Source organism: Hemitrygon akajei, chromosome 32 (assembly GCF_048418815.1).
Source record: "Hemitrygon akajei chromosome 32, sHemAka1.3, whole genome shotgun sequence".
In the NCBI taxonomy this organism is placed as follows: Eukaryota; Metazoa; Chordata; class Chondrichthyes; order Myliobatiformes; family Dasyatidae; genus Hemitrygon; species Hemitrygon akajei.
In genome coordinates, this window is record NC_133155.1 from 10,013,786 (window position 1) to 10,040,446 (window position 26,661).

Consider the following 26,661-nt stretch of genomic DNA (forward strand, 5'->3'; position numbering starts at 1 on the left):
ACACAGAACACAGAGCTGGGACCCCTCCTTGGGAACAGGACATAGGACCAGGGCTTTACACAGAGTCAGGACCCCTCCTTGGGGACAGGACATAGGGCCGGGACTCATACATGGACACTAAACACAGGGACACAATGAGACAGTTCCAAGCTCAACGATAGATAGTTCCTTCTGTTGGCGTGACAAGGCTCCGGTCTCACTCCAGCAGCTGAATTTGATGGCGATACAGGCGAGGACACAGGTGAAGTTGCCGGCCCGGATTCAGGCGCCGGTTGCCGGCTCGGATTCAGGCGCCGGTTGCCGGCCCGGATTCAGGCGCCGGTTGCCGGCCCGGATTCAGGCGCCATTTGCCAGCAGGGCTGCAGGCCTGGCTTCAGAGGGAAGGAAGAGAACAGTCCAGTCTCAGGGTAACAGCAAAGATGGCCTGACTTACCCAACAGAGGCAAGGACAGGAAGGGACAGATCCCACCATAGGGTAACAGCAAGAATGGCCTGACTTACCCCACAGAGGCGAGGACAGGATACCAACAGGACAAACCAGCAACCACACTCAAACCCAGGGCCACTTATATTCCAGCCTCAATATGAGAATCAGGTGCCTGTGATTAAGCCCAACTGAAACAACGGACAGCCAGAAGACCCGGAGTCCGAGTACACGGACCAGACCGTGAACTGGACCGTGGACTTCCCGGTCCGGACCATGATAGAAACAGGAGTGTGTAGGCCATGGCAGTCAAAGCTCAAACTGGGCATGGCACCTGATGATGACGGTGGATGAATTCTATCGATAGTATTCGGAACTAATATGCAGTCTTATGGTGCTGTAGTAGTATTGGTCAAGTTCTAATTTGTTCTGTATTACTTAGTTGGCAGTTTGTCCTTTTTACACCTTTTTAACCATTTCCACGAAAGTTTGCCTAATTGGGCCAAAATGTACTGGTTCTGATGTTTCCCAATTAACCAGAGTTCACTGTATTTTATTGTGTTTTCATTTATTTGTGGTAATATTACTTTATGGGTCATGTATGAGTTATATGTATGGTGTTGTACACCTTGGGTCCGAAGGAATATTGTTTTGTTTGGCAGTCTAGATGTATGAATGACAACAAACTTGAAGTTCATTGACAGTGGCTGAAAAGTTTGTGCAAGTATTGGAAATGCATACTGCTGGTCATTCATAAAAGTATCCATTGTAATACAAGGGGCACTTGATGTGTGAATCTGAAGATGGGTTACAAGGGAAATCCATTCTAATGTAATATGGGTAAAGATTTGCAAGTTAAGTGCTTGGTCCTGGATAATTAAAGTTATCTATTGCATTGTTCTTGCTTTCAGCTTCCTGAAGTCCTTTCTCGAATGACTATTTTTTTTTGCTCTATCAATGGTAGCACCGTATTGACATCAATTCCAATCTGGTGTGAGCTATCTTCTTCCCCCACTGTTTTCCACCATCGAAGTCTTCTATCTAAAGAAGCCAGAGACATTACAAATAATTTATATTGTTACATAGAGTTCCACCAGTATAAACATTTGCAAATAACTTTGAAATTGTCTCTTTTAAAGCTATGCTATTATCATTTCAGTTACATTCAGAAAAAATATCAAAGGCTTTTGCAATTTTTTTAAAGATAAATTTTATTTTCATGGTAATGAAATCTTCATTTTGCAAACACAGTTCTGAAGCAGAATAATTTTTAAGATCTATCTGAGCTTTTTGGAAGTCTGGTTTATTCCGTTTTGTTTCAAATAAAAGATTTGTAATAGTTTCCACTTAAAGTTGGTTAAAGCTGCAATTAAAATGTTAACATGGGCAAATTAAGGAAATAGCTGGCGATGGAGGCAATGATCTAATGAGTTTTGACTTATGATAGGGCAAACACGATTCTGATATTGTGATAACATTACGAATGGAACCACTGCAGAACATTCATAACAAACACAGACCATCTCTGAGCTGCAATATACACTATGCCAGATTATGCCTCACTTAACTTGATTTAAATCTCCTGAAAGAAAATGTCTTATCTTGTATAAATTTGTTTCCCTTTATTAAAATTTCAAGATTCAAGATTTATTTCCAATACACAAGTATAAAGGAGAACAAAATCATTGTTATCCCAGATCTGATACAGCAGAAAAAACATAGTAAAATAAAGAACACAATAATAATTACAGTTTAAAAAACACACAGTTAATATAAGTACATAAGATAGCTTATAAAAATAGATTGGTTGTATGTCCATAACATGATGATAGGCACAGGAGTGTCTGTACATAAGGTGACTGACAGGAAACTAAGAAGTAATGGTGGTTGGGGGTGTGTGGAGAGGTGGGTTAGTAGGCGGAGGTGTTGATCAGCCTTATTGCTAGGGGAGTGTAACTGTTTGTGAGTCTGGTGGTCCTGGCATGGGAGTCTCCTCCCTTATGGGTGAGGGATAAATAGTCCTTGAGCAGGGTGGGTGGGATCCTTCATGATGTTACTGGCCCATTTTCTAGCTCCACCCTGCATATATACCCTTTATGGTGGGTAGGCTGGTGCCAGTGATGCGTTGGGCAGTTGCAGAGCCTTCCTGTCTGGCACAGTGCAGTTTCTGTACCATGCAGTGGTGCAGCTGGTTAGGATGCTCTCTGCTGTCTGTCTGTAAAATGATGAGAGTATGGATGTGCCTAGTGCAGCTCATACGGAAAGTAGAGGTGTTGGTGAGCTTTCCTGATCGTGCAGAATGCATTCTGGGACCATGAGGGATTGGGTGTGATGTGCGCTCCCAGGAGTTTGAAACTGTTTGCAGTTTCCACTGCCGTGCCACCAATGGAAAGAGGGGTGTGCATGGTGCCAGCTCTCCTGAAGCTGATAAACATCTCCTTTGTCTTGTTGGCATTGAGGAGGGTGTTATTTACTGGGCACCGGGCCTCGAGCTCTACCACCTCCTCTCTGTAGACCGTCTCATCGTCGTTGGTGATGAGCCCCACCACCATCGTGAGATCGGTGAACCTGACAAGGTGATGGCTGGGACGTTTGGCCGCGCAGTTGTGTGTGAGCAGAGCGTACAGCAATGGGATCAGCAACCCAGAGCTGTAACTGTGTTGAGGATGATGGGGAGGGAGGGGCAGTTTTGCATCCTGTTGGTTAGGAAGTCCAACACCCAGTTGCACAGTGGTATATTTAGACCAAGGAGTAAGAGATTATTCACCAAGGGCAGTGGGACAGTCGTGTTGAATGCCAAGCTGAAATCCAGAAACAGTATTCTGACATAAGTGTCCTTGTTTTCAAGGTGTGTCTGGGCCTGGTGCGTGACAGATGCTTGAGTGATTTAATTATTTATTGAAATACAGCGCGGAATAGGCCCTTCTGGCCCTTTGAGCCATGCTGCCCGGCAATCCCCTGATTTAATCCTAGCCAAATCACGGGACAATTTATAATAACCAATCCACCTACCAGTCTTTGGACTGTGGGAGGAAACCCGCACTGTCACAGGAGAACACATAAATTCCTTTCAGGCAGTGGCGGGAATTGAACCCTGGTACCATAAAGTGTGGTGCTACTATGCTGCCCTGTTCTGTCGGTAAGCATCACATCTTCAACGACCCATTGAATATTCTCCAAATGAAGTCAGAAATTCTGTAGAACTGCAGTCAACAGTGAAAAAGTGCCCTAACTTTTATACCGCTACAATTTTTTCTCTTTTTACAGATGCTGCCTGACCAGATTCACGTTTCCAATCATTTCTGACTTTGTACCAGATTTCCAGCGTCTGCAGTATTTAAAATGTTATGAATGGCAAGAGCAGAGTGCTGGTAGAGAAGGTGTATCAGGGGTGGGGGGTGATGCAGGTGCAGACACACCCAGCCCCAAGACATCATGCAAGGTGATTTGATTCCAAACAATTGGTTTATTGATCTTTACAAAATGTCTCTCTGGTGCTTCTCGCTCCTTCCCCTCTCCCTTTTTCTCAGCCAGGATTCTCCTTTCCTGTCCTTGTTCCCACTCTCAGTCCACAATAGTGGCCCATGTCAAAAAAAAGTTTTGACTAGTGGCCAATCTGGACACCGGACATCAGAAATTTTGAGAGGAGGGGATTTCAATTAGGTCCACTGCTCGAGTATAAAGACTGCACCAGTGGTCGCTACAGTGAAAAAGAGTTTTGACCAGCAACCAACTGGCATCTGCAGTTGATTAGTGAGAGCAAATTAAAGGAAGGTGGGGGAAAGCGAGGCGGCCATCATCTGAGTGGACAGAGTCAGAGTGGTAATCTTGAGGCTTTAGCTCTTTGAGACTTCCGCGAAGACAGGCTTCAGCCAGAGAAAGAAAAGTTCAAGATTAAGTCTTTTTCCTTCCCTTCGCTCAGCTAGGATGGTAGAGGTGCCAGGCAGGATAGTGGAATGCTCCTCTTGTAGGATGTGGGAATGCAGGGAGGCCCCCAGTGTCCCTGAAGACTACAACTGTGAGAAGTGCATCCGGCTGCAGCTTCTGCTAAACTGCATTAAGGAACTGGAGGTGGAACTGGATGAACTCCGTATCATTCGGGAGGCTGAAGGGGCGATAGGCAGGGCATGTAGAGAGGTACTTACACCCAGGGTACAGGACACAGGAAACTGGGTGACGGTCAGGAGGGGGAAAGGGGTTAAGGAGCCAGTGCAGAGTATCCCTGTGGCCACCCCCCTCAACAACACGGATATCTCTTTGGATACTGTCTGGGTTGGGGGTGGGTGACCTAACAGAGAAAAGTCCCAAAGGTCTGGTCTCTGGCATTGAGTTGGCCGCTGTGACTCAGAAGGGCAGGGGGGGAGAAGAGGCATGCAGTGGTGTTAGGGGAATGGACAGGAGGTTCTGTGGACGAGAACAAGATTCCCGGATGGTATGTTGCCTCCCGGGTGCCTGGGTCTGGGATATCTCAGACGGATTACTCAGCAATCCTAGTGGGAGGGTGAACAGCCAGAAGTCGTGGTCTATGTAGGTACCAATGACATGGGTAGGATGAGTGACGAGGTTCTGCACGGGGAGCTCAGGGAGTTAGTTAAAGGGCAGGGCCTCCAGGGTTGTGACCTCAGGATTGCAACCAATGCCATCTGCTACTGAGGCCAGAATGAGGGAGATTATACAGTTTAATGTGTGGCTAAGGATTTGGTGTAGGAGGGAGGACATAAGATTTTTGGATCATTGGACTCTCTTCTAGGAAAGGTAGACTGGGAATTTCAGGTTGGTGCTGGATTCTAGAAGGGGCAAGTCATGGAGTATCCACAAGGTGACTTATTAGTGCAGCTGGTGGTTGAGCGCACTGGGGATCAGCTATTCTGGATTGTGCGATGAACCAGAATTGATTAGAGAGTTTAAGGTCAAAGTACCCTGAGGGGCAAGTGATCACAATATGATCAAATTCACCCTGAAATTTCAGAAGGAGAAGCTGAAGTCAGATATACCAGTATTACTGTGCAGTAAATTACAGAGGTATGCGAGACGACCTCAATGGTTGGGAAGATGTTGGAGTCAATGATTAAGGATGAGGTCTCAGGGTACATGGTAACGTGATAAAATAGGCCATAGTCAGCATGGGAAAATCTTGCCTGACAAATCTGTTAGAATTCTTTGAAGAAATAACAAGCAACATAGACAAAGGAGAATCAGTTGATGCTGTGTACTTGGATTTTCAGAAGGTTGTTGACAAGTTGCCACACATGAGGCTGCTTAATGAGGTAACAACCCATGGTATCACAGGAAAGATTCTAGCACAGATAAAGCAGTGGCTGATTCACAGGAGGCAAAGAGTGGGAATAAAGGGAGCCTTTTCTGGTTGGCTGCCAGTGACTAGTGGTTTTCCACGGGAGTCTGAGTTGGGACAGATTCTTTTTACATTACACGTCAGTGATTTGAATGATGGAATTGATGACTTTGTTGCAAAGTTTGCAGATGATATAAAGATAAGTGGAAGACAGTAGATTTGAGGAAGCGGAGAGGCTGCAGAAGGACTTAAACAGATTAGGAGAATAAGACCAGATGACTGCTAGGGTGAGGATTGGGTTACAGGCCACACCTGTGCCATATATCGCAACCACAAGTGTATCTCGCTCCTGAAGACCAGGTTTTTGTTCACCTTTTGGGGGGGGTGGGTTGCTGCTTAAATGTTCCCAATTTCCTATTATCCATTTCAGCCGAATTTTCCTTATGCACTGGCTCCTGAGAACCAGATCCCCAGCACTTACGCGCGGCCAGACTCCAGAGTGATGGGAGTGGAAGATTAGTCAGACTAGTTGGCAAAGAGCGTAGACTGGCTCTTCGTACCACTGACTCTGGCCCCCAAGGCCAGCTCAAACTGTTAGCAGATGCTACAGATTGGAAGGCTGCATTCTTCCAGAAAAGCAGCCTGGAGCGAACAATGCTGCTGTTGTTAGCAGTTACAAGATGTGAAACCCTCGCTTGTGGCGGCTGTTCCTGATCCCTAGGTAATTTGCTCCGCCGGCTACCTCCGGCAGAATTGATCAGTTTCTGAGGCTGACCCAAAGTTCAGCAGAAACCGACACATTAATCTATTAGTTACACTTGACATAGCAACAGACACCGGTCAGCACCGCTGATTCAGTCACTTCACCACAAAAAAAAGTTGAAAGTTCGCTTTTGAGTTCCTTTTTCGTCTCGTCCACAATCTCCATCAGCACAGGTGCACCACAAGGCTGTGTGCCTACCCCTGCTCTGCTCGCTTTACACTTACGACTGTGAGGCTAAACACAGCCCCCGTGCCACATTCAAGTTTGCCGATGACACCACTGTGGATGGCCGAATCAAGGGTGGTGATGAATCGGCGTACAGGAGGGAGATTGAAAGTCTGGCTGAGTGGCAACACAAAATGAACCTCTCACTCAATGTCAGCAAGATCAAGGAGCTGATTATTGACTTCAGGAAGAGGAAACCCGAGGTCCTCATTGGGGGGATCCGAGGTGGGGAGGGTCAGCAACTTCAAATTCCTGGTTGTTACTATTTTGGAGGACCTGTCCTGGGCCCAGCACGTAAGTGCAACTATGAAGAAATCACGCCAGAGTCTCTACGTCCTTAGCAGTTTGCAAAGATTCATCGTGACATCTAAAACTTAGACAAACTTCTATAGATGCGTTGTGAAGAATATATTGACTGTCTGCATCACTGCCTGATATGGAACCACCAATGCCTATGAACAGAAAATCCTACAAAAAGCAGTGGATAGGGCCCAGTCCGTCACAGGTGAAGACCTCCATGTAGATGTGGTCACATCTGCAAGGAGCGATGTTGAGGGAAGGCTGCATCCGTCGTCAGGGACACCCACCACCCAGGACATGCTCTCTTCTCACTGCTGCCATCAGGAAGAAGGTACAGGAGCCTCAGCACTCTCACCACCAGGTTCAGGAACAGTTACTACCCCTCAACCATCAGGCCCTTGAACCAGAGTGAATAACTTCACTTGCCCCATCACTGAACTCTTTCCACAATAACCTATGGACTCACTCTCAAGGACTCTTCATCTCATATTCTCAATATTTACTATTTATTTATTATCTTTTTTGTACTTGAAGTGTTTGTTGTCATCTGTCCACCCTGTTGTTGCGGTCTTTCGTTGATTCTATAATGGTTGTTGGGTTTATTGAGAATGCCCCAAAGAAAATTAATCTCAGGGTTCTATATGGTGACATTTACGCACTTTGATAATAAATTTACTTCAAACTTTTTTTTAAATCATGGGTGACAATTCCAGGTGAACCCAGAAATGGATTCCTGGATGTTTGGGAGATATTTGCATTGTCTCATTTAACTTACAGCTGTGCTGGTTAAGGGAGGGAAACCAGTCTGCACTTTACTGCTAAGTAATTGAAGATAAGAACTGGGAGGAGACCATAAAGGAATTTGAGCTTGTTGTGCCCTTCAACACAACCACAGTTGATCATGAACATCACCCAGTCTCTTGGCAAATTGTCTTTCCCCTTATGTGGCGAAAAGTCCACTGGCCTTGTGATGCATTGAAATCATAGACCTCAGGCTGGAAATTCCCAACCAGCTGAAGAAACAAATGTCTCCTTTCTGTAGTGTTTGCAAGCATAAGAACATCTTCAGGAACTACATATGAGATGCTGCATGACTATATTGAAATAGGCATTACTACTGAGTGGAGGATTACAGTCTTCAATAAAGGATATCCTGCTGAATGTTTTGCTAGTGTCTGACCACCTATGCTTGCAAAACACGCAGACAATAGTAGATAGTGGTTAGCACAACGTTTTACAGTACCAGTGACCCGGGTTCAATTCCCACTGTTTTCTGTAAGGAGTTTGTATGTTCTCCCCGTGACCATGTGGGTTTCCTCCGGGTGCTCCGGTTTCCTCCCAGAGTCCAAAGACCTACCGGCTAGTAGGTCATTGCAAGTTGTCCTGTCATTAGACTGGGGTTAAATCAGGGGTTGCTGGGCGGTGTGGCTCGAAGGGTCAGAAGGTCTGATTCCACGCTCAATAAATAGAATTATAAATGACTACTTTTCTTACTTTTAAGTGAATCTGAGACTTTATCATTGCATATACTTTATTTATACTTAGTTTTGGTGGCTTAATCTGAAAATTAGTTCACTGGAGGATGTCTGTAGTGCGCAAGATTGAAATAAACTGCAGAATGCGGTAAAATTAGTCAGCTCCATCATGTATACTAGCCTCCATAGTATCCAAGACATTTTCAAGGTTTAGACATCAAGACATCATTAAGGCCTCCCACCACACAGGACATGCTGTCTTCTCAATGTTACCGTTAGAAAGGAGGTACAGAATTCTGAAGGCACACACTCAGTGATTCAGGAACAGCTTCTTCCCCTCTGCCATCCAATTCCTAAATGGACATTGAACCCGTGAACACAACCTCACCATTTTATTTCTGTTTTTGCACTACTTAGCTATTTAATATACACATATAAACTCAATGTAATTCAGTTTTTTTCTGTATTGATCATGTATTGCCCTGTACTACTGCCGCAAAGTTAACAAAACTTCACGACGTATGCCGATGATACTTAACCTGATTCTAGAGAATGAGGCAGCAGGAAAGGGTGAGATTGATACAACATCAAAGGGCCTGTATTTAATGTTCTAAGGTCAATGCTTTATGTTTCTAGAAAGACGTATACATGATGAAAATGCTGTTAGAGTCACTGTAGCAAAAATGCTGAAATAGAAATAATTAAGATTAAGCAATAAGTGCTGGATTGCCAGAAAAGCCTATTCATATGCTAACTATGAGTAAAATACATACAGCATAACAATTAAACAAAAAGCAATGTCGAAACAGCAAGATTGGCAGGTCAGAACATGGGCTCCGTGACCTTGTTTTGGCACTGATTCTGCCTTTGAGATTGGCGCAAATTCAAAATTTAATTAGCCAAGACAACCTAGCAGACTTGAAGATTGTGTGCAGCTTTGCTTCTGGTATTACGCGATTTGCTGTTAATGGCTGCCCTCTGAACCTTGGCTGAAGATGGGCTTATTTTGTTCTGAGAGCGGGTCACAGTTATTGAGTGGTTGCCAACCATCCTCTGTTCCCATCATCAAACAGAGTCTTGGCTGTACTGGCCACAACACGCCAGTATTTCCTGAGTAGAGCTATCCAGCTTGCTCTAACACGCCAAGATCACACTCACCAAGGAAAGGCCTGAAGGCTGACATCACATGCAGCATATAAGGTGTAAAGGAAGGTTTCTTCATGATGTACCGTGTCGTATCATGATCTTTTCACGACCAGGATTGTCTGATGGTTCTTGGCAAACTTTTCTACAGAGGTGATTGCCCTTTGCCTTCTTCTGGGCAGTATCTTTACAAGACGGATGACCCCAGCCATTATCAAAACTCTTCAGAGATTGTCTGCCTGGTGTCAGTGGTCACAGAACCAGGACTTGTGATCTGCACCGGCTGCTCGTACGACCATCCATCTGCTCCCATGACCCTGATTGACACTGGGGGTGGGGGGGGGGAAGGATAAACAGGTGCTACGCCTTGCCCAAGGGTGACCCAGTGACCTGCAGGCAAGCGGAGGGAAGGAGCACTGTACTCCTCCTTTGGTAGAGACGTATCTCCACCCCAGCACCCACTTTACACCCCGTAACCTTTTTTTACCTTTACTCTCAAGGCTGGGGGAGGTGAGATCATGGGTTTTGCACTGCCCCGCTTTCGGCGATGGAGGTACAGCAGAGTATCCTGAAAATATTTGAGCCAAACATATGCCTGGAGTTACGCTAACTGACCACTGAAAATTCCCCTGGTATACATAAATGGCAGAAGAATCGTGCCTGTTGAGAATTTATCATTGTATATGGCCAAATATGGAATCCTTTATTCAAGCAGAATTCAGATCAGATTGCAGTCCTTTCCATGCCACACCAGTTGTTAAAACAGATGTTGACCTTGGAGAAACGACATCATATCTCATTATGATATGGAACAAGACCTATAAAAGCACTCAGAGCAATCCTATTAGTCCTGTTATTGTATTCGTAAACCATTCTCTCTCACGTGTCTACCAACACCACCCCCACCCCCAATCCTTCACATACACAGCACCGGAGGTCAGATCTAAATCCAGTGTCCTGGAGCTTGTGGGCCAGTCTGCTGCCTTCTGCAACAATCTGCCTGGGATAAATAACAGTAAACTGCGTTTTAGTGGAGTAGTTTTACTGTAATGGTATTGTGGTTGCCTGTCATATCTGACGCAGACAGGAAAACTGTGCAGGAGAGTTTTAAAAGCAGAAAAGCTATTGCTCTGGGGAATATCCACTCTCTCGACCTCAGAAGTCCAGTTACAGTAATACAACCAAGTGACACAAACTGGGGTAGTTCTTCAGCAAATGACACTGTGCTCGGGAATCTTTAAACAGAGACAGCTAACTGACCACAGAGAGAGAACACCACATTTGTCCTGTACAAGCAGTGGCAAATGTTCAGGTCTTATATTAACCTACGACCTTATTCCGTATTTCCTTACTACAGAGAGAGATGCAGACTAAAATTATTTTACTTTCTTTGGTGAAAAGAAACATTAGAGTAACCTTTTCCAGATCCCTAAGAGATTACTAATCCTTGCTCCTTCAAATGTGCTGGTGGTTGTTCATTCAGCCCGATGACGACGGTGGGAGAGTCCTTAAAGCGGAAAAGCCGTTGCTCTGGGCAGTTCCACTCTCAGAAGTCCGGGTCCAGTGGTATAAACAAGGATCACAAGCTGGGGTCTTCCTTGTCTGCAGTGAACGGCCATGATGTTTTCTGTGCCTTCTCCACGGACTGTTGCAGAACCACTTTCCTGGCAGTTGTATTTCACTCTAGATCTTATCCTCCCAGTCTGACGGAAGTGATTTCACATGCTGGGACAGGCATGTTCCATCTCACCTGGATATACATCACAGGCAAAACGACATGTAAGAACTCAACCTGATCATTTCTCGATCGACATGTCGAATTTAAGAAGTAAAACATTAAAATATGCACACATTATTCTGTTGTATCATGATGTTAATGCAAACATTTACAGAGCCATTGTTCTCAGGAAGATGTTTGCTGGTGGTTCAATTTGTGAGGAATTAGCAAAATAGCTCATTGCTGACTGAAAGTTTCCACAATATTAATTGAGGGATAAAAACATAGAAACATAGAAGACCTACAGCATAATTCAGGCCCTTCGGCCCACAAAGTTGTGCCGAACATGTCCCCACCTTAGAAATTACTAGGCTTACCTATAGCCCTCTATTTTACTAAGCTCCATGTACCTATCTAAAAGCCTCTTAAAAGACCCTATCGTTTCCACCTCCATCACCATTTCCGGCAGCCCATTCCACGCACTCATCACTCTCTGAGTAAAAAACTTACCCCTGACATCTCCTCTGTACCTTAAACCTGTGTCCTCTTGTGGCAACCATTTCAGCCCTGGGAAAAAGCCTCTGGCTATCCACATGATCAATGCCCCTCATCATCTTGTACACCTCTATCAGGTCACCTCTCATCCTCCGTAGCTCCAAGGAGAAAATGTTGAGTTCACTCAACCTATTCTAATAAGGCATGCTCCCCAATCCAGACAACATCCTTTTAAATCTTCTTTGCATCCTTTCTATGGCTTCCACATCCTTCTTGTAGTGAGACGACCAGAACTGAGCACAGTACTCCAAGTGGGGTCTGACCAGGGTCTTGTATAGCTGCAACGTTACCTCTCGGCTCCTAAATTCAATTTCATGATTGATGAAGGCCAATACACCATATGCCTTCTTAACTACAGAGTCAACCTGCGCAGCTGCCTTGTGCATCCTATGGACTCGGACCCCAAGATCCCTCTGATCCTCCACGCTGCCAAGGGTCTTACCATTAATACTATATTCTGCCATCATATTTGACCTACCAAAATGAACCACATCCCACTTATCTGGGTTGAACTCCATCTGCCACTTCTCAGCCCAGTTTTGTAACCTATCAATGTCCCGCTGTAACCTCTGACAGCCCTCCACACTATCCACAACACCTCCAACCTTTGTGTCATCACAAAGGTGACTTACTAACCCATCCCTCCACTTCCTCATCCAGGTCATTTATAAAAATCACGAAGAGTAAGGGTCCCAGAACAGATCCCTGAGGCACTCCACTGGTCACCAACTTCCATGCAGAATATGACCCATCTACAACCACTCTTTGCCTTCTGTGGGCAAGCCAGTTCTGGATCCACAAAGCAATGTCCCCTTGGATCCCATACCTCCTTACTTTCTCAGTAAGCCTTGCATGGGGTACCTTATCAAATGCCTTGCTGAAATCCATGTACAGTACATCTACTGCTCTTCCTTCATCAATGTGTTTAGTCACATCCTCAAAAAATCCAATCAGGCTCGTAAGGCATGACCTGCCTTTGACAAAGCCATGCTGACTACTCCTAATCATATTATACCTCTCCTAATGTTCATAAATCCTGCCTCTCAGGATTTTCTCCATCAGCTTACCAACCACTGAGGTAAGACTCACTGGTCTATAATTCCCTGAGCTATCTCTACTCCCTTTCTTGAATAAAACAATATCTGCAACCTTCCAATCCTTCAGAACCTCTCCCGTCCCCATTGATGATGCAAAGATCATTGCCAGAGGCTCAGCAATCTCCTCCCTTGCCTCTGATCCCGGCGACTTATCCAACTTGATGCTTTCCAAATGACTTTTTTTTAAAAAAATTGAGTCGAAAACAGAAGAATTGAAATTCTGCAGTTTAGGCAGCACTTATGAGGAATGATGTTTCAGATGAGGGCACTTTGTCAACACTAGAACAAATTATAAATGGATAGCAGTGTTATAGGAAAATCAGAAGGGATATTACATAGGCTCAAGAAGAAAGGAAGTGTGTAAAATACTGAGATAGGCTGAGTAAACGGGAAGCAAAATTAACTTGAGCCATTAGAATACGTACCAGGAGAAATCAGAAACACCACGAACAGATGGATTGGTACCAATGGTGAGGTTACTGAGTCACAATCAGTGAATCATTGGATCACAGTTTTTTACGAATAAACAGTCAACTTGAATCTTGAATCTTGTTGATCTGTGCCCAGATCTCTAATCTCTAATGCACGTCAGATCCGTCTGATCTACAAAAGCGGTTGGGGACACTGAATAAGAGTCAGGTTTAACATCACCGGCATATTCCGTGACATTTGTTGTCTTTGCAGTAGAATAGAAAAGATATGAATTACAGTAAATGTATATATAATTGTGAAGTTAAATAAGTAGTGCAAGAAATAGAAATAAAAGAAGTACTGAGGTAGTGTTGATGGGTTCAATGTCCATTCAGAAATATACAAACCTTATGACAACGTTGTGGGAAGCAAAATTAACTTGAACTATTAGAATACATCTTTCAAGAGGACCACAACATTGTCATAGGGTTTGTATAAGCGGTATCCCCAACCGTTTTTGTAGATCAGACGGATCTGACGTGCATTAGAGATCAGAGATCTGGGCACAGATCAACAAGATTCAAGTTTATTTGTCAGGTGTACATCGAATGAGTCCTGAAGAAGGGTCTCGGCCCGAAACGTCGACTGTTTATTCATTTGCGTAGATGCTGCCTCCAGGACTTTGTGTGTGTTCAAAGTTCAAAGTAAATTTATTATCAAAGTACATATAAGTCACCATGTACAAACCTGAGATTCACCTCATTGTGGATTGATTTTTATTAAGGGAATCGGGTGCATATAGGGGTTAATGAAGGAAAATGGAATTGAGATAAGAGAACAGCCATGATCCATTTGAACAATGGAGCTAGACAAGGCACGGGGAGGCAAAGAGCCTCCTTCAGCTTCTGTTTCTGACCCTGTGATCTGATGATTCACTGATTGTGACTCAGTAACCTCACCATTGGTACCAATCCATCTGTTTGTGGTATTTCTGATTTCTCCTGGTACGTATTCTAGTGGCTCAAGTTAATTTTGTTTCCCATTTATTCAGCTGCTCTCAGTATTTACAGCAAATCTGTAACTGTAACAGGATCAATGAAAGATCAACCAGAGTGCAGAAGACAACAAACTGTGCAAATGAAATGTAAATTAATAGCAATAAACAATGAGATAATGAGATAAAGAGTCCTTAAAATTGGTTGTAGGAACATCTCAATGATGGGGCAAGAGAGTGTATTTGTCCCCTTTTGTTCAAGAGCCTGATGATTGAGGGATAGTAACTGTTCTTGAACCTGATGGTGCGAGTCTTGTGGCTGTTGTACCTTCTACCTGCTGGCAGCAGAGTGAAAAGACCATGGCGGTGAGGATCTCTGATGAATGGATGCTGCTTTCCTTAGACAGCATTTCATGTAGATGTGCTCAATGGTTGGGAGGACTTCACCTGTGACGTGCTGCGCCGAATCCACTACCTTTTGTAGAATTTTCCATTCAAACTGGTGATTCCATATCGCAGCCAGTTAATGTACTCTCCACTACACATGTATAGAAGCTTGTCAAAGTTTTAGATGTCATGCTGGATCTCTGCAGACTCCTAAGGAAGTAGATGCACTGCCATGTTTTTTTTTTCATAATTGCTAATATGTGCTGGGTCCAGGACAGGCCTGCTGAAACAGAAACACCCAGGAATTCAAAGTTGCTAACCCTCTCCCCTCTGATCCTCCGATGAGGACTGGCTCATGGACCTCTGGTTTCCTCTCTCCTGAAGTCTATAATCAGATCCTTGTTCTTCCTGACTTTGGGTTGCTTTGGATTTCCAACACCTGCAGTCCTTCTGGAGTTTATACAATTGAGTCAATCAGTAGATCAGAAGAAGCACTTCAGTAGCAAAGAAGAGTTCTGGAGAAGGAAAGGCGCAGTCATTATACAGTCACAGAAAATCATGACGTCTTCGGTATATCGAAGAGGTTGTGTCATCTTTTCACGTTGCAGGAACAGAACAACGATGGAGCCTCTTCGGGACGTTAGAAAGGAAATAAAAAAAGACAATAGCACTCGTCGTCACAGAGTTGGCCTTTTCCTCTCGTAGTGACACCGTGCTTCTGGGCATTGCGGCTCTTCAAATACCAGTCCCAAAATTCTGAAAAGAGGAGGCCCACGACAAATACAAGGTTCATTACCCAATGGAGAACCGAGCTGCGTGCAAGCTGGCTGCCTTTAAGGCTTAGTTCTCTAATGTGTTATTGAAAAGGAAACAAGGGGAGTAAAGAGAATATGAGAAAATAGAACACTGCTCAACATAAAAGGGAACTTAGAAGTATAAATAGTAAATAAGTGTTAGGGGAGATAAAGTTTGATTGTGATCTAGAAACGGAATCTGCTCATAGAGAAAAAGAACAAGACTGAGGAACTGAGTACTTTGGTCCAGTCATGCCAATACCAGCGAAGGAGGAGGCAATGAAGATGCTGAATAGGCTAGTTGAAAGGTATCCAAGAATTTTATCAAGTTTACTGTCATCTGACTGTACAGATATACAACCCAATGAAACAACTGTAAGGGGGTTTCTTCTTTGTGAGGGTGTTTTTTGTGTATGGGGGTTCTTTTGTTACTGTTTATGCTAATCAAAATGGCTTCTTTGTTTTGTTAAAACTACGAATGCTTTTTTGTTATAAGTGCTTTCTCTCGCAGTTTGTTTGGCTTTAGAATTTACTGATAACGAGAATTGTATTCATTCGTTAACCAATTGGGATTAATGTTATTCTCTCTCTTCTGAGTATGTAAACTATTGTTGGCGGGATTTTGGGGAGTCAGCGCGAGGGGGTGAGAGAGAGAGGATGCGATGCTGTAAACTGGGCGATGGAACGGACCCCGAGTGGGGAGTCCGAGGCCAGGATTGTCGGCGAGGAGAGGAGACGAAGACAGGGGGTGCTTGGTTGATCACTTCGGGTGGTCCTGAGCCACGAGTCGAGGAGGTCTGAGGGGATCGAATGGTGGCCAGAAGACTTCGTTAACTGAGCTCCAACGATTGTGCACGAAGTGGTTTGGACTTTGATAAGTTTTGGCGCCTTTTCTTTATTTTCTTTTCCTTCATATATACTGTATCGTTGTTAATCACTTAGTTCTAGTAAGATCTATAAAGTGTAATCATTTAATCGCATATGGTGTATTGTCTGTTATTTGGCGTGGTGGGGACATCACACAGCATCTACACAAGCTGATTATCCAGTTTGGCGGGGCCGAAGGCGGCTCCCCCCCGGACGGAAGCGAGTTGAGCGAGCCTGAGGCGAGCCAGGGGGCCACACAACATTCCTGCAGACCACAGTTCCTGCACCCACAAAATATATATCATATCACACACAGCCCACACCCACAAAATATATCACACACACAGCACATAAAACACAATATTACCATAAATAAGTTAATAAAATATAATTCAAAATGCATGTAAGTGTGCAGTATGGATAAACAGTCAACAGCGCACTGACTTAGTGATGAGACCTCGATGGTGGCAGGGTAATCATTAGTCTCACAGCCTGAGGGAAGAAGCTGTTACCCAGGCTGGCAATCCCAGTTCTGATGCTCCTGTACCTCCTTTCTGACGGTAGTGGGTCAAAGAGATTGTGGGATGGGTGGTAGGGATCCCCAACGATGCTTCGGTCCGTTCGTCTACAACACTCCCGGCAAATGTCACAACTGGGGAGAGGGAGGTCCCGGTGATCCGTTTTGCGGTTTTTACCGTCCCCTGTAGGGTCTTGCGGTCTGATGACTTGGAGCTTCCGTACCACACGGTGATGCAGCCGGACAGGATACCCTCGATGGTGCTCCTGCAGAAAGTTGTTAGAGTGGGGCCGGGGAGCCTTGTACACTTCAGTCTCCCCAGGGTTTAAATTGGAAGAGTAGAAAGACACCTAGTCAAGGTGGCACATCTGGATGGAGAGGGAAGAAGGTGGGAATTATTAAGACTCACCTTTATCTTCCACTCCTCAATAGATATGGGAGTAGCTGTAGAAGACTCCAACTCCTACACAAAAAGAGCATGATAAATATTGGCCAGTGAATTCATCATCTGTGGCCATGGTGGTTGTCCGTTGGGTCTGACAATGACAGGAAACCTATGCAGGAGAAACCACTACCATTGCACTGGAGCAGTTCCACTCTCTTGACCTCAGAAGTCTGGGTCCAGTGGTACAAACAAGCATCGCAGACCGGGGTCTTTCTCGGTTGTAGTGGATGACCATGACGTCTTCTGTGCCTTGACATGCCCTTCGTTCTCCACGGAGCGTTGCAGTGCTGCTTTCCCAGCCGTTGGATCTCACTGCAGATCTCACCTGCCCAGTCCGCCAGAGCTGACTTCACATGCTAGGACAGGCGTGTCCCTGTCTCACCGGGGTACGAGGCTGCCAGCTACCCTCGCCCGGATTAGCCCGCCTGTCGAAGTGGCGTATTGGGTTGTGGCTGCTGTCACATTCTAACAACTATTTGGAGCTGGAGGTGAGAACTGAGTGTCCAGTGAGCATATCAGGTGAGTGAGCAGCCCTGGAACGGACACAACAAGATGCCTTCACCAGAGGTGCTTCTCTCTGGACACCGCATACACCCCAAACTAATGTGGTTCAAATTAATTAGTACTTAAAAAAACCAAAAGGTAAATGAATGAAAACCCCAACCGGGATTAATGAAAGACAAACTGGGGTTAACTAACTAGACGAAGGGTCTCGGCCCGACACGTCGACAGTGCTTCTCCCTATAGATGCTGCCTGGCCTGCTGTGTTCCACCAGCATTTTGTGTGTGTTGTTTGAATTTCCAGCATCTGCAGATTTCCTCGTGTTTGTAATGCACCATCAATAACTCTCGGAGACGGGAGGCAAACGACAGGCTTTTATTAGTTGCAAGAAACGACCACACAGCATCCTGGAGACTGAGGGAGGAGCACTGCCTCCAACCGCCTTTATACCGGGGTCTGTGGGAGGAGCCACAGGAGCAGTCAGCAGAGGGGCGTGTCAAGACAGGTATATGTAGTTCACCACAGTTTGCTCGTTAACTAACTGGATGAAACGATTTGACGAATTAAGGGAAAGATTTGATGAAAGCTACAGATATGACATAAGATAAAGGATAAAATTTCTGGTTGGGCAATTGTTTCTCAGGCCTTTTCATTCCCAGACCTTGTGGCACATCAGGTGGCACCTTGTCCTTTCCTCTGTTTTTTTACGAGGCCATGTTGTTAGCTCAGGGATCAACCCAGCACAGATGAAAAGGTCGGATTTGAACCCAGGACCATTCATCTCAAGGTCCAGTGTTGATGCCAGTACACCACCAGCTGGCTCGTATAGTCATGGTCTCCATCATTCTGTGCGGAGACATCGCATTTTCGCTTTTATATTGATAATCCTGACTAAAGTAACTGCAGGTTAGCATGAAACTTAGAAAAAGGAACAGTAGAAGTTCTCAGTAGACATGAAAGGCAGCTCTCATCAAATTACATTTCATGCAGAGACTTTTAGATATGAAAATGAACAAAGGAAATATATGCTAAAACAGAGTTTTAAAAGGAGTGCAGGAACTGAGAGTCTTGTGGGTGGATGAAAGAAAAATATCTAAGGTGGGAGGACATACTAAGAAGATTGATTTTTAAAAAAAAAGCAAAACAGGATTGTTGTCTATAAACAGAAACGCACAGTACAAAAACAAGGAAGTTATATTACAGCAACACACACAAAATGCTGGTGGATCGCAGCAGGCCAGGTAGCATCTATAGGGAGAAGCGATGTTGATGTTTCGGGCCGAGACCCGACACGTCGACAGTGCTTCTCCCTATAGATGCTGCCTGGCCTGCTGCGTTCCACCAGCATTTTGTATGTGTTGCTTGAATTTCCAGCATCTGCAGATTTCCTTGTGTTTGAAGTTATATTACATCCTTATAAACAGCTAAAGTTTTGCAGCTGTTGCAGAATAATAGGATGGTTGGCGAGGTGTTACAGACGATACAAAAGAGAGTTAACACCAGTAAAGAGGGACACTGAATAATCTTTTCGAGGTCACATTAAGAGCCTTATGGTTTCCCTCCAACAACTCTTATCTCTAATGTGTAATATATATATATAAGTCCCTCTTATCAGGCCTTGAGTTTTCCACATCTTTCTGCAGACTCATTTGACTGCCACACTGGAGTCCAGCCAATTATTTCTAAATCTACTTTTCTTTTCAATCCCACTGCTGGATAATTCTCTCCTTCTACCTCACCTCCTTCTGATTTTCTACCCCCGCGCGCCCCCCCCCCCCCCACCATTCAGTAACTCTGCCCTCCAAAGTCACTGTTCCAAGTAAAAGTCGAGCATATTTCAGAGGCACAAATACTTGCACTTACTTGCAGCAGGGACACGGCATCAGATAAGTAGCATTCAGAAGAAAACCGTGCATTAAACAGTCCCGATCTCCTGCGGCAGGCCCAGGCTTGACCAGCCCCCTTGGATAAACCTCTGTCCTTCTCTGTACCAGTGCTGCTGTCTCACTGTGAGCACCAGCCTCACTGCCCCATCCCAACCACACACAGCTTTAGTCCTACCAATTTCCCTTTTAATAAATGCACACCTCATGTTGGTGACTATGAGAGTTCACCCAATGGATCCGGGATCTCTGCCCTCCTCCTCTAGAAAGTCCAGGCAGCCGTGCCTGCCAGCCGTGAGCTTATTACAGACCGTTGCAGTGCTCTGGTGGAAATTTGGCTGAGAAAGCAATGGCACCATCACCCTAGGACAATCTTCTTGAGCTGGTTACACACACCACTGCTTGATTGAAAAGACCACTAGGTACCTTTGCTGCCTTTTACCATCAAACTCTCCCAGTGCTTTCTCCTCACTCGAGCATTTTACCTTGCCCAAGTTCAAGTTTAATTACGATTCAACCGTACTTGAGTATGGCCGGATGAAACAGTGTTCCTCCGATTTCATGAGTGAGTTGGAATTCGGAGATCCCTCCCACCCCCAGACAACAGCGGCAACCAAGTGGTGACTAAGAATCGAGAGCCCTGAAATCTTTGTGACTTGCCGTGGAGTAGTCTGTGTGGTTTATTTGTGCTCGCTGTTTTATGATAATAAATTAGGCTTAAGTTAATTGTTGTGCTCGTACATTTATTACCACATCTCCTAGACACTTGAATTGTTTGGGGCAGATCAGCCCAGCCCATTACAGGGAGGTTGAAAATCTGGCTGAGCGGTGCCACAATAACAAGCCCTTACTCAATGTCAGCGAGACCAAGGAGCTGATTATCGACTTCAGGAGAGGAAACAGGAGTTCTGTGAGCCAGTCCTCAATTGGTTGATCAAAGGTGGAGAGGGTCAGCAACTTTAAATTCCTTCTTTCAGAGGACCAGTCCTGAACCCAGCACGTACACGCAGTATGGAAGAAAACACGACAGCGCCTCTCGTTCCTTAGGAGTTTACGGAGATTCAGCATGACATCTAAAACGTTGTCAAGCTTCTGTAGATGTGCGGTGGAGAGTGTATTGATTGGCCTGGTATGGAAACAACAATCCATTTGAAATGGAAAATCATCCATAAAGTAGTGAATACAGCCCAGTCCATCACGGGTAAAGCACTCCCAACCGGTGAGCACATCTACATGGAGTGCTGTCGCAGGAAAGCAGCGTCCATCATCAGGGACGCCCACCACCCAGGCCATGCTCCCTTCTCACTGCTGCCACCAGCAAGAAGGTATAGAAGCCTCAGGACTCACACCACCTGGTTCAAGAACAGTTATTATCAGGCGCTTAATGCAGATGGTATAACTTCACTTGCCCACTGAACTGTTTCCACAACCTCTGGCCTCACTTTCAATAACTCTTCACCTCATGTTCTCGATATTTATTGCTTATTTATTTATTCATTATTTTTTTTTCTTCTTGCATTTGCATTTTTTGTTGTCTTTTCACATAGATTGTCTACCATCTCGGTGCGGTCTTTAATCAATTCTTATTATGGTTATTGGATTTACTGAGTAGGCCTGCAAGTAAATGAATCTCAGAGTTGAGTTATATATGGTGACATATATGTCCTTTGATAATAAAGGTACTCTGAACTTTGAACTTAATGAGTTGTCAGGATTCACATACAGCAGCAGAACTACTCACCATTAAAAGCAAAGATACGCCCGAGAATCTTCTCTTTATGGCCACCAATTTTCTTTAAGTTCTTTTCCACCCATTCCTTCAGCCTCACCCCTAACAACAGGGCAAGGAACCTAAATGAAAATTGAAATGGAAAATATCAGACAAACTGAAGTTTTTCCAGGGCTATCATGAGAACAGTGAGCCAAATGGCCTCCTTTGACACTGCATGATTCCGTAATTCTGAATTTATACAATAAATGAAAAGAGCAGAATACATTAATCTTAAGTATATTATCAAGGAAGTCTTTGGACAATAATATATAATAGGTTTAGAGTGTTTGAGCCAGAGGTTTCTTCCCTGAGTACATTCTTTCCCTACTCTTCTCCAGAAAGGCCGAGTCTTCTTGTTATTACATCATCTCTAGGAGGATCTTTTTTGGCATCCTTCAAGTACCAGATGTTGTCTGGAGGGTCATCCAGAAGCCAAAATTAATGCTAGATTTTTATTGAGCAAGTTGGTAGAAAAAATTGAGAGACATTATTTAATTGTGCTTTTTCTCCCTTAAACAGATGTTGTGAAGATTAGGCCAATTTGTCAGTGTTTGTAGTTACAATATCGCCATACAAAGATCACAGTTGTCTCCTTCAATTTTCTGCCTCAAAGACCATTAAATCTCTCTATTTCAACAGAAGAGAACTATAGCTGGGCTGAGACCTCTTGACCATTGAATTATCCGACTGACTGGGGATGTGAAGAACTACAAGTTATTAATTTTGATAAACGGTAAATTAAAGACATTGTCTGTATTAGGTATTTGCTAGATGAATTATTTTACAGACAACTACTTCAAGTTGTGGGGGTGAGGTGGTGAAATTTGTCTTAAACTCCTGGCAGTTGTTTTGCCTCAGTGGACACGACTACCACAAGTTGCCAAAGTTCCTCGCATTTATTGCTCTGAAATTGTCCTCTGTTCTTTTTGCCTACAGGATAAGCAAACAAAAACATTTGGTGAATTTCAATGAGACTTAAAGCAATTAATTATCTCTTATCTGTAGTCCACAGAAGGGATTTAAGGAGAACATGAGGCGGACTTCTTCGCTCAGAGGGTTGTGGGACTCTGGAATGATTCAGGTTCAATTTCAACAGTTTGTTTGGGACTACAATCAGAGGTCATGGGTTAAGAGTGAAAGGTGAGAAGTTTAAGGGGAACATGAGGGGAAACTTCGTCACCCAGAGGGTTGTGACAGTGTGGAATGAGCTGCCAGCACAAGTGGTGCAAATGAGCTCAATTTCAACGTTTATGGGAAGTTTGGATAGGTACATGGACGGCAGGGGTACGGAGAGCCACGGTCCTGGTGCAGGTCAGTGGGAGTAGCCAGTTTAACTGGTTTTGGCATGGACTAGATGGGCTGAAGGTCTTGTTTCTGTGCTGTACTTTTCTATGACTCTATGAGAAATTTGGATAGTTGCACTGATGACAGGGGTATGGTCCAGATGCAGGTTGATGGGTCTAGACAGATTAATACTTCGGCACGGGCTGGATGGGCAGAAGGACCTGTTTCCATATTGCAGCATTCTATGACTTTATCGCTCTATTTGAAAAAAAATTAACTTACTATGTGGGTCTGTGACAGAGTCAATATTTATCACGTGTCCGTAAGCTGTGGCGAATCACCTTTCTGAATCCCTACAGCCCTTCTGGAGAAGGTTAGCTTGGTTTTGAGCTTGCATTCTTGTTTTCTATAACCACATTTGAGCTGAGGTGATGTTTATAGGCTGACAAAGGTACACAACACAGAAATAGGCACATTGGGCCAATTTGTTCTCGTCAACCAAGCTGCTCACTTGAGCTAATCCCATTTGGCTCACGTCCCTTTAAATCAGGGGTTCCCAACCTGGGGTCCACGGACCCCCTGCTTAATGGTATTGGTCCATGGCATAAGAAAGGTTGGGAACCCCTTATTTAAGCCTTTCCTATCCACAAATCTGTTTTCTGCATTTTAAATATTTAGGTTAACTAAGAAGTCTCAGTTTATTTCCTGTTATTTTCTCTCCAAGTAGAATTGTATTTATTTTTGTTTCTCAACTCCATAATTTAACATCGGGTCCTTGACTCATTCTTGCATGTGGATTTGCCTAATAATCTACTTAAACAAAGCATAAGCATTGATAATTTCAAGGCAGTACATAGGAAGCTTCAACTCATTCGCAAATTGCAGCTATGGCATGAAATATTGGGACACATATCAAATTTCAGAAAAAGTGCAATAATTAAAAGTAATTATTGAAGTTCAAAGTAAATTTATTATCAAAGTACATATATGTCACCATATACTACCATGAGATTTGTTTTCTTGCAGGCATTCACAGTAGATACAAAGAAATACAATAGAATCAATGAAAAACTACGTGCTACGACTGACAAACAACCAGTGGGCAAAAGAAGACAAGCTGTGCAAATACAACTAAATAAATGAATAATATTGAGCACATGAGTTGTAGAGTCCTTGAAAGTGAGTCCACAGATTGTGCAATCGGTTCAGTGTTAGCGTCGACGGATGTGGCCAGCTCCCAGCCGAGCACGAATGCCATACTGAACCACCTCTGGCACCTCCTCTCCTAGACTGCGGCAGCAGGCAAGCCCGCGTCTTGAGGCCTAGAGCCGAGGCTACACAGCTTCCCCGCCACCCGTTGTGTCACCAAACAAGAGAAATAGGCCTGTGCCATCTTACGTTATCAATGTCCAACGGGACCTTGCGATTGCAGGAGAAACGGCCGAGGCAATCACCCACAGTTACGCTGCAGGCTGCCTTCACACACCAACTCTGAGTAGCTGGCAGCAACAGAGTCTGCACCCAGACCAGCTGCTCCAAACCCAGGCCGGCTCTGCCGACAGCCAGACCCGGTCCCTCCAATACCCCAGACACCCAGTCCAGCTACTTTGATCAACCAGCTGCTCACTGACGGGGTCAACCTGCAGTACCCAGTTAACAAAGAAAACAACTACCATACCTCTGGTTGGCCCTCGAGGGGCTGCTACATCCGAACCTGCTGCCATCTTATCGGAAGAAAGCTAGGATAACCAGTCAGGATACTCTCCACTGTGCATCTATAGAAGTTTGTCAAAGTTACAGGTGTTTTGCCAGACCTGTGCCAACTTCTAAGAAAGTCGAGGTGCTTCTGTGCCTTTTTTGTAATGGAACAAGTTGACATTTTTGCCCCTACTTCCAGCTCTGTTTTTTTATATTCTGTGCTTTTTTGCCTGTTCTTTCGCCGAAAGGCCTACTTCTGCTCCTATATCTTATGGTCTTTCTTGTTGCTGTTTGGCGCAATTTGTTAATTTTTTATGTGCGGGAGGATCTTCTTTTTGCTGCTTGTGCGGTTTTCTTCCCGTGCGAGGGGTTGATTGTGTCGTCACATTGAAGTTAGGTTTTGTTTGTGCGGGGAGGGGGGGGGCGGTTGACCTTTTCTTTGTTTCAAATCTATCTGAAAAAGCTTGCTCTCAGAGTTGTATACTGCAAACATACTTTGATAATAAATGCACTTATGTACCTGTGAGCCTTTGAAATGTGTTGAATAAATTAATGACTTAATAGTGTGAAGATATTTTAGACATAGATTAAACTCCTACTTTAACACTTTTGCCTCTAATATTCGACTGCATGGGTGCATGGTGCTCTTTATCTCAATGTCATATATCCGAGATCTGACCTTTTCTTCGAAGCAATTAGAATGTCTTCTGGTTCTGAATGCGCTGCTCTGTAAAGTCTAAGAGACACTTCCAGTGCTAGTTCACGTACTTACCAGTGATGGGCTTCCCATCCTGGACGCACACGCACATCAATGGCATCTCCTCCTGCCGTGCTCATTAACAGGGGTCAAAGGGTGAAGTTAATTCACATGTTTCTGACGATCCCCCGTTGCTGGGAAATCTCGGCTGATTAGGTTTTAATTTTGCTCCTTTCTCTGCACAGAGCACAGGCCAGTGCTGGAATTCGAGTCACAAAGATTCTCTTTAACATAATTACTCATCCATGTAGAACACAAACATTGCCAAGGTACCATAGCAACTGCTACTATTCCCACCCCCTCCCACTACCTCAAACCAACAGGCCCTAAAATTACAAGACCTCTCACTCAATAATCATACGTGTACCTTGTGTTCACCAGCCCCAGGCTCCCATCACCTAAACTGATCCCCACTCACTGAGCCGATCATCTTCTGGTCATCAATCGACACCCATTCATTCTGACTCACTGTTCTTCGTTCAGCTTTATAATCTCCATCCAGTACTGGCCTTCTTCTCCCATTCACACCCTGATGCACACACCCCTGACTCAGCAACCTGTACCAGCCTCCAGCGATTGGCAGCTTGAACCCACAACCAACCATTACTGATGGCCAACCCACATCTCACCCTTAACATCAAACACGAACCCCCGATTCCTGACAGAGACAGAAGAGTTTTACTTCATGCGCTGCACTCAACTAGCGCTTTTTTTCCTCTTCAGGATCTGGGCAACAGTAACACAAACACGGTTAAGTCCGCTGATGCTGAATTGACTTTATTTCTTCCATCCTTCACATATATGAGGAATAAAAATCTTTGCGTTACATCTCCATCTAAATGAGCAATGTGCAATCATAGTAATTTATAATAATTTATAATAAATAGAACAGTCAATGTAATATAGAGTACACTCAAGTCAGCGTGAGTTCATCAGTCTGATGGCCTGGTGGAAGAAGCTGTCCCGGAGCCTGTTGGTCCTGGCTTTTATGCTGCGGTACCATTTCCCGGATAGTAGCAGCTGGAATAGATTGTGGTTGGGGTGACTCGGTTCCCCAATGATCCTACGGACCCTTTTCTCACAGCTGTCTTTGTAAATGTCCTGAATCATGGGAAGTTCACAACTACAGATGCGCTGGCCAGGGATTTGAATCAATTTCAGCTCTCTCCACCACTCTCTGCAGAGTCCTGCGATTAAGGGAAGTACAGTTCCCATACCAGGAAGTGATGCAGCCAGACAGAATGCTCTCAATTGTGCCCCTGTAGAAAGTTCTTAGGATTTGGAGGCCCATCCCAAACTTACTCAACCGTCTGATGTGAAAGAGGTGCTGTTGTGCTTTTTCACCACACAGCTGGTGTG

At 44.5% G+C, this 26,661-nt stretch overlaps 1 long non-coding RNA gene across 1 annotated transcript; it reads right to left on the minus strand.

The window, feature by feature from the left end:
- Nucleotides 1–1,389: 1,389 nt before the first annotated feature.
- Nucleotides 1,390–25,388, minus strand: LOC140719727 (uncharacterized). Its single transcript, XR_012096985.1, has 3 exons — nucleotides 25,318–25,388; nucleotides 21,534–21,643; nucleotides 1,390–1,465 (listed from the first exon to the last, which is right to left on the minus strand). It is a non-coding gene; the product is annotated as an uncharacterized lncRNA (long non-coding RNA).
- Nucleotides 25,389–26,661: the final 1,273 nt, after the last annotated feature.